This window comes from Hippopotamus amphibius, chromosome 2, assembly GCF_030028045.1.
Source record: "Hippopotamus amphibius kiboko isolate mHipAmp2 chromosome 2, mHipAmp2.hap2, whole genome shotgun sequence".
Taxonomy (NCBI): Eukaryota; Metazoa; Chordata; class Mammalia; order Artiodactyla; family Hippopotamidae; genus Hippopotamus; species Hippopotamus amphibius.
In genome coordinates, this window is record NC_080187.1 from 24,647,520 (window position 1) to 24,654,600 (window position 7,081).

Here is a 7,081-nt window from a genome sequence, read left to right on the forward strand (position 1 = left end):
AGGTTATAATAAAAGGAGGAATGAAAGAAAATAGATTCTTTGGAGAGAATGGAAAATAACATTTCATGAGGAAAATGAGAAAATTCCCCGGAATAAAGGCACAAATTTGCCACCAAGACATCATAGCTTCTTCAAAGGTATAATCTGCCTGCTGAACCTACCCACAAATATTTTTGACACTCAGAAACATGCAGCATATTCTTTATTAGAGGATATCACTGTGACTCCCTCAACCAGGGACCCTGTCCTGGTGGTGTGCTGATTCTAAGCTAGCTCCCAATGTTCTCCATCTCCTGGTATTCATACCCTGTGTAATCCCCTCCCCTTAAGAGTGGGAAGGACAACAGATTACAACAGAAGTGATGGGATGTCACCTCCATGATTATAATCTCTGTCTTGCTAGATTTTCCATATGGATTTCTCAGCTTGCATACTTTGATGAAGAAAGTTGCTATGTTGGAGAGGTCCACATAGCAAAGAACTAGAGCAATCTCCAGCTAATAGCTAGGAAGGATCTGTGACCCTTGGTCAAACAGTCCTCTGGGAACTGAATTCTGCCAACAGCCTGAATGAGCTTAGAAGTGGATCCTTCTCAGTTGAACTTTCAAATGAGACCACAGCCTCAGCTGGCAACTTCATTTCAGTCTTGGGAGGAACCCTGAAACAAAGGAATCAGCTAAGCTATGCCCAACTCTTGACCAGGAAAACTGTGAGTTAATAAATGTGTATCATTTTAAGCCACTAAAGTTGGGGTAATTTGTTACACAGCAATAGATAACTAATGCAATCCTGATCCAAGCTGAGATATTGAGGAAAGAGTGTCTGGTTTTCACAGTTCTGAACAATCACTCTTGCTGCCCTTGCCCTTGCTGAAGTCTATGAAATAAGACATACTCTTCCAAGCTGTCTGTATCCAGCACACATATGACAGCCTCTGCAGCCATGGGGCAAGCAGGGTGCGCTCTGAGAGGTGCCAAACAGGGAAGTCATTTAGTCCATGAAAAGATACTGATTTGTTAAAATAGAAACTGCTATTGGTTTGTGTTCTAAAAATCTTTTAAATCTCAGAAAAGAGAATGATAAATTGAGTGCTATGTCCACATTTTCAGTCAAAGGCTTTAGTTATAAGTAATTCCACATGCTTTAACCGTCAGCAGTATGCAAGGAAGCTACCATATGAAATAAACCTTCATTGGCCTGAAGCCAGGATTTTATATATTTTTTTTTAATTTATTTATTTATTTTATTGGCTGTGTTGGGTCTTTTTTGCTGTGTGCAGGCTTTCTTTTAGTTGCGGTGAGTGGGGGCTACTCTTCATTGCGGTGTGTGGGCTCCTCATTGCCATGGCTTCTCTTGTGGAGCACCGGCTCTAGGCGCGTGGGCTTCAGTAGTTGCAGCACATGGGCTCAATAGTTGTGGCTCATGGGCACTAAAGCGCAGGCTCAATATTTGCGGCGCATGGGCTTAGTTGCTCCGCAGCATGTGGGATCTTACTGGGGCAGGGATCGAACCCGTGTCCCCTGCACTGGCAGGCGGATTCTCAACCACTGCGCCACCTAGGAAGCCCTATATTTTCTTTAAGATGAGATTCACGTCAACAAACACACACACACACACACACACAATTGTTTTTGCAGGAGGATGGATTAATTGAACTTGCTTTTCAATTGCATTAGCTTCTTTTTTAATGTAGTGGTGAATGGATTCAATTAGATGGAAACCATATTTGTGGTTGACATACCAGGCGTGTTAATTCTTCCCACAGATTTCACCATGCTCAATGACTAAAGGCATTGCCTTTCTTTGCTATCTCTCCAGGTTACACCTGTAGGCAGCTCTCTGACCGGAGACTGTAGATGATTCTTAATGTGACATCGGCATAAAGGAAAAGTGAAATCCTCTGAGACACTGGTCAAGAGACTACAAGGTCCTTTATTCTCGTTCTACCTTTCAGGCCTCCCTGGACTCAGCTGACCAATGGCGTGTAAGACCTGAGTCACCCAGGGCTTCTCTTTGTTAAATTTGTATATACCCTCATTGCAAAGTTCGGGGGTCTACAAGGCCATCTTTACCTCTGTCATCAACTGCAAGTTAGAGGGCCCCCAAGATCACCCTCAAGTTTGATCATTTGCTAGAAGGACTCGCAAAATCCACTGAAAGCTGCTATACTCAGTTACAGTTTATGACAGCACACGGACACAGATTAAAGGCAGCTAAGGGAAGAGATACATAGGGAAGGGTCCAGGAGAGTCCCAAGCATGGGACCTCTAGCTGTCTACTCCCAGTGGAGTTGTGCAGACGCTGTTTACTTCTCACAGCTACAACGTGTGACAATAATGCATGGACTACTGCCAACCAGACCAGCTCCCCCGAACCTTGTGTCCAGAGCTTTCACTGCGGCTCAGTCACACAGACATGGCTGACTGCCCATGTGGTCAACCTTAGTCTTCAGAGGTCAAGTTCATGCCCCCTGACCCAAGGACCCATACTGTATATCATACTGCTAGCACAGACTATCCAGCCTGGCCAAAGGTCCCCAGGCAGGACATTCCAAGGTCTTAGCAGTTACCTCCCAGAAGCCAAGAGCAAAGGCCAGATCTCCTTGGGGGAAAGGTTAATTCTTTACTGCATACCATACCAAAGCCTATCCAGACTTTCCTGTTCCTCTTAGCAGAATTTCTCTGCAACAGCCCTCCAAACTTACACCTCCCCCTAATCTCTTCCATCCTCAAGAACAGCACCAACAACCACCCTAATCCACGCCACCATCAGTTCTCACCTGGAAGGTTTCTGGCGAGCTCAGCTAATTCTGTGAGGGTAGTGCAGGCCGGGGCCAGGGGTGTGTCAGGAGTGCTGCCGGCGCTGGTCCAGGACACTGCACTCCTCCCCCGGAATAGGACCCCGAGAAAGCCCCGCCCGACCCCAGAGCCTCCAGCCACGGCTTCTCCGCTCGCAATGGATGCCTACCTGCAGAACGTGGCCAAGAAGATCTGCTCCAAGCCCAGGCCCGAGCCACAGAAGCACAAGTAGGCTGGCAAAAGTCCAAGGCCTGGGCCCCTGCGGAGAAGCCTCAGGTCAGGGAGCCAGTGGAGGAGGACGAGAGGGAAGAGGAGGGGGGGAGCGAGAGGAGGGGGGAGCGAGAGGAGGGGGGAGCGAGAGGAGGGGGGAGCGAGAGGAGGGGGGAGCGAGAGGAGGGGGAGAGAGGGGGAGGAGGGAAAGAGGGGGAGGAGGGGGAGGGGGAGGAGGGGGAGGAGGAAGCGGCCTCCAGAAGATACAGGAGGTGGGTGGCCAGGGCAGCGCTCAGAAGCTGTCTCCCGCCGCTTTGGAGAAGAGATGCTGGAGGAAGCCGGAGCGAGGCCGGAAGAAGAGGAAGCGGAGGGAGCTGAGGGCAAAGGAGAAGGCGTCCAAGGCCCCTGAGGGGGCGGAGGCCGCTAAGCCGCCCCTGAGGCGCCCCGCGAGGAGGCGCAGGGTCGGCCAGGGCTGCCCTTCAACAAGATGGAGGTGACCGGAGAGGAGCCGGCCGACAAGGCGCAGCGCAGCAAGGAGAAGAGGCGCAAGGGGAAGCGGAAGAGGACACCGCTGACGGGCAGGATCTGCAGACAGCAGCTGAAGCGCCTGCGTGCGCGGCGGGCCTGGCTGGAGGGGCTGCAGGACCCAGACGCGGGCCGGGACCAGGAGCTGGAGATCCAAGATGCAGTGGACGAACCTGCTGTACAAAGCCAAGGGCGTGAAGATCTGCGACCACGAGCACCAGACGCAGAAGACCCTGAAGCGCTAGGAGAAGCTGCGACGGGGGGCCGGGGAGCGGGGCAGCGCACGTGGAGAAGCGCGCGGTGCACGTGGGGGGGGAGACAAAGCAGCGGCCGGACCGGCGGCGGCAGGACCTGTGACTAGAGGGCCAAGGCTGAGCGGCGCCTGCAGAAGGCCTGCAAGAGGAGCCGCATCCTGCTGCAGGTCCTGCAGCGGGCCCGCCTGGCCTATGAGGGCCCGGCTGCCCGACCCCGGCAAGCTCAGGCTCCTGGCGGAAAGCGGAGCTGCCACGCTCCCCCTCACCGACTTTTCAGGGCCCAAGCCACGCGTGCAGAAGAACCTTCAGATCCAGGGAAGGGGTGAGCCAGATCCGGGCCCCAGCCTCCCTGAAAGCTGCAGGGTGGGGGCCGAGGGAGCGGTGAGGAGGGAGTGGGCATCGGGGCACAGGAGCTGGAAGGGAATGGCCTTTGTGGCTGCTGTGTCAGCCCCCAACTCACTTGGGAAGGACCAAACCCAACCCCTGAAGCCAGAGCCGAAGGCAGAATTGACAGGCTCGGTAACTGGGAGAAGGCGGGGCCATCCTCAGGCTGCCTGGAATTGAATTATTGTAAGTTTATTTGTAAGATGGGTAAAGAATAGAATTTAAGAGAAACACGCACATTTAAAAATCTAAAATAACCACTATTAGGTAGAAACAGTAGGAGGAAGAAAAATGGAGTGCGGTGGTCAGTGTCAGTCTAGGGGGAGGCGGGAGAAAAAGGAAAGCCTAGAATTAAGCCAGGTGAGTGGAGGATACACAGTCAGAGGCAGAGTTAAGTCCAAGCCCCACAGGCAGCCAGAATCAATGCACGTCGACAAAACTCAAATGAATTTTATGGTACGTGGACTATATTTCCAAAAAACTGTTAGTAAAATTCTTTTGACTAAACTCCAGTTAAGAAACAGATGGTAACTGAAAGGAAGCTGGTGTTGGCAGTATTATAAGATGCAGTTGACGTTAAGATAAAAGGCACTGCTAAAAAGAAGGAATATCACCACCTAATGAAAAAGGGTTCAAATCACCTGGAAGGTAGAACAGTTATGCACCATGAACATAGCTTCAAATCTGTCTAGCAGAAACTGAAACAACTACAAGGAGAAATCAATTCACAAACCAAAGTGGAAGATTTTTAACATCTCTGTTAGGAATTGATACACCAAGCATATAAAATCAGGTGGATAATGGAAGGTTTGGATGAGAGCATTTATAAACTTGATCTGATGGACACACAGAACAGTGTATCTGAAGACAGTGTACTTCAAGCACACATGGAACGGTGGTGAAAACCGATCCTCTCCTAGTCCATAAAGGAAGTCACATTTCAAAGCATCAGTGTTATGCAAAGTATATTACCTGGCCATAGAACAGTGAAAAAACTTAAGAGGTAATTGTTAAAGTTTCCTGTTTGAAAGTTTAGAAACACACTTCTAAATTACCTATGAACCAAAGAATGATCCCTAATGGATGTCAGAGAATTTTTAGGACTGAAAGATAATGAAAATGCTATGCATTAAAATTTTGCACAGTTAAGGCAGTGCAAAAAGCACTTCATAGCCTTAAAAAAGAAAAATTCTCACCTGGACTATTGCCACCTCTTATCTTCCTGTGTCCAGCCTTGCCACCTCACAGGCCAGTATCCACATAGTAAAGAATTCAAGTCATTCCTCCTCTGTTTAAACCCAACCTTCCCATCCCCCCAAGGCATCCCTTCACGTTTAGAATAAAAATCAACATTCCTTTTTCTGGTTTATGGAGCCCAAAATGACCACACTGACCTCCTCTCATTCATCTCATATTTCTCTCTCTATGTCCACTTTGCTCTGCCCACTCTGGTCTTTTTTCTCTTCCTCTAAGCTCATTCCCGCCCTAGGGCCTTTGCACTGCCTATTTTCTCTGAATTGAACCTCTGCCCTTAACCTTCCCCCAAGATTCTTTCTTATTATTCAGATCTCAGCTTAAACATCGCCTTCTTGTGTCATTTTCCCTGGCTATTTAATCCAAGAAGCTCCCAGACATCCTCAAATTCACAACCCTTTCACAATGACATCCAACACACTTAGCCACAGCTATTACTTTTCTGGTTTGTTTGTTTGTTTACTCCCTTACTCCCACCCATAAAAATATAATCTCCATGCAAGCAGGGACCAATCTGCCTTTTTCATACCATATTACCTTCTCTTAGAAGAGAGTCTAACACACAGTATATTCTCAATAAATATTTGCCTGACAAATGAACATATGCCCTTTTCTTGAAAGTCAACTGGTAACCACTGGTTTATTCAACAAGTGTGTGAGCACCCTCTGTACAAAAGGCCAGGCAAAGGTGAGTCTAGGCAAAGCCGATCCTCAAGAGCTTAAAAGAACTAACAGTAGAATGAATAGACAGCGCTCATCTTTGTATCTTCCACAGCATTGAGCACAGTCTTGGGAGCTCATTAAAGAGTGAAAGGACAAAAGAGGACTCTGCTAAAATGGTATTGGAAATTCAGAGGGAGAAAAGAGTTCTTAAAAATGAAAGGATCCCACCTGAAACTTAACATGATATTGTAAATCAACTATACATCAATAAAAAAAAATTTTAATGAAGGATCAGGAAAGACTTCACATGGGATTTGTGATGATGGGAAACAAGAGGCTGGTCATTCTAAGTAATGGGAGCAGTACAAATAAGGCACAAAGGTAGGAAGGGATACCTCTGGGCAAGATTAAGCAGTTCCATTTGGAAGAAGTATAGGGCGTATAAAGAGGAATTCTAGGAGAGAAAGCTGGGGAGGTTGGTTGGGATCAGAATTGATATAAATCCCTATAATTACAACTCTAGACAATGTGGAGCCACTGAAAGTTTTTGAAAAAGGACTTAACGTGACTGAAACTGTTCCTTAGAGGGGTTCAACTCAGGCAGCATTAGCTTCACGAGGATGCAAACTCCGCCGTCACCTAGGACCCGGAGCACCAAAGGGCCCTGTGCTTGGTGTGATGCCCTGCTGCCACGGTGTTGAAAGTTCAAGTCATTTTGAGTAAGGGGCCCTGCATTTTTCATCCTGCACTGGGACCTGCAAACTACGTGGCTTGTCCTGAGCTCAGGAGAGAGTGATTATGAATGATTAAAATGAGGGAGCGTCAGGAGGCAAGGAGACCAGGTAAGAAACCATAATAATAGTTCAAGGAAAAGCTAATGAGGACCTGAGATCCTAATCTTAGTAGATACTCTAAGTATTTAGGGGTAGTAAAGAAAGCCTGGGTCACAGAGCCAAGGATATTCTTTAGTCTCTCAGCTCCAAACCATGCAGA

General features: G+C 48.1%; 1 pseudogene; it reads left to right on the forward strand.

Moving 5' to 3' along the window:
• The first annotated feature begins 2,955 nt into the window (after positions 1-2,955).
• Positions 2,956-4,113, forward strand: LOC130844289 (surfeit locus protein 6-like; annotated as a pseudogene).
• Positions 4,114-7,081: the final 2,968 nt, after the last annotated feature.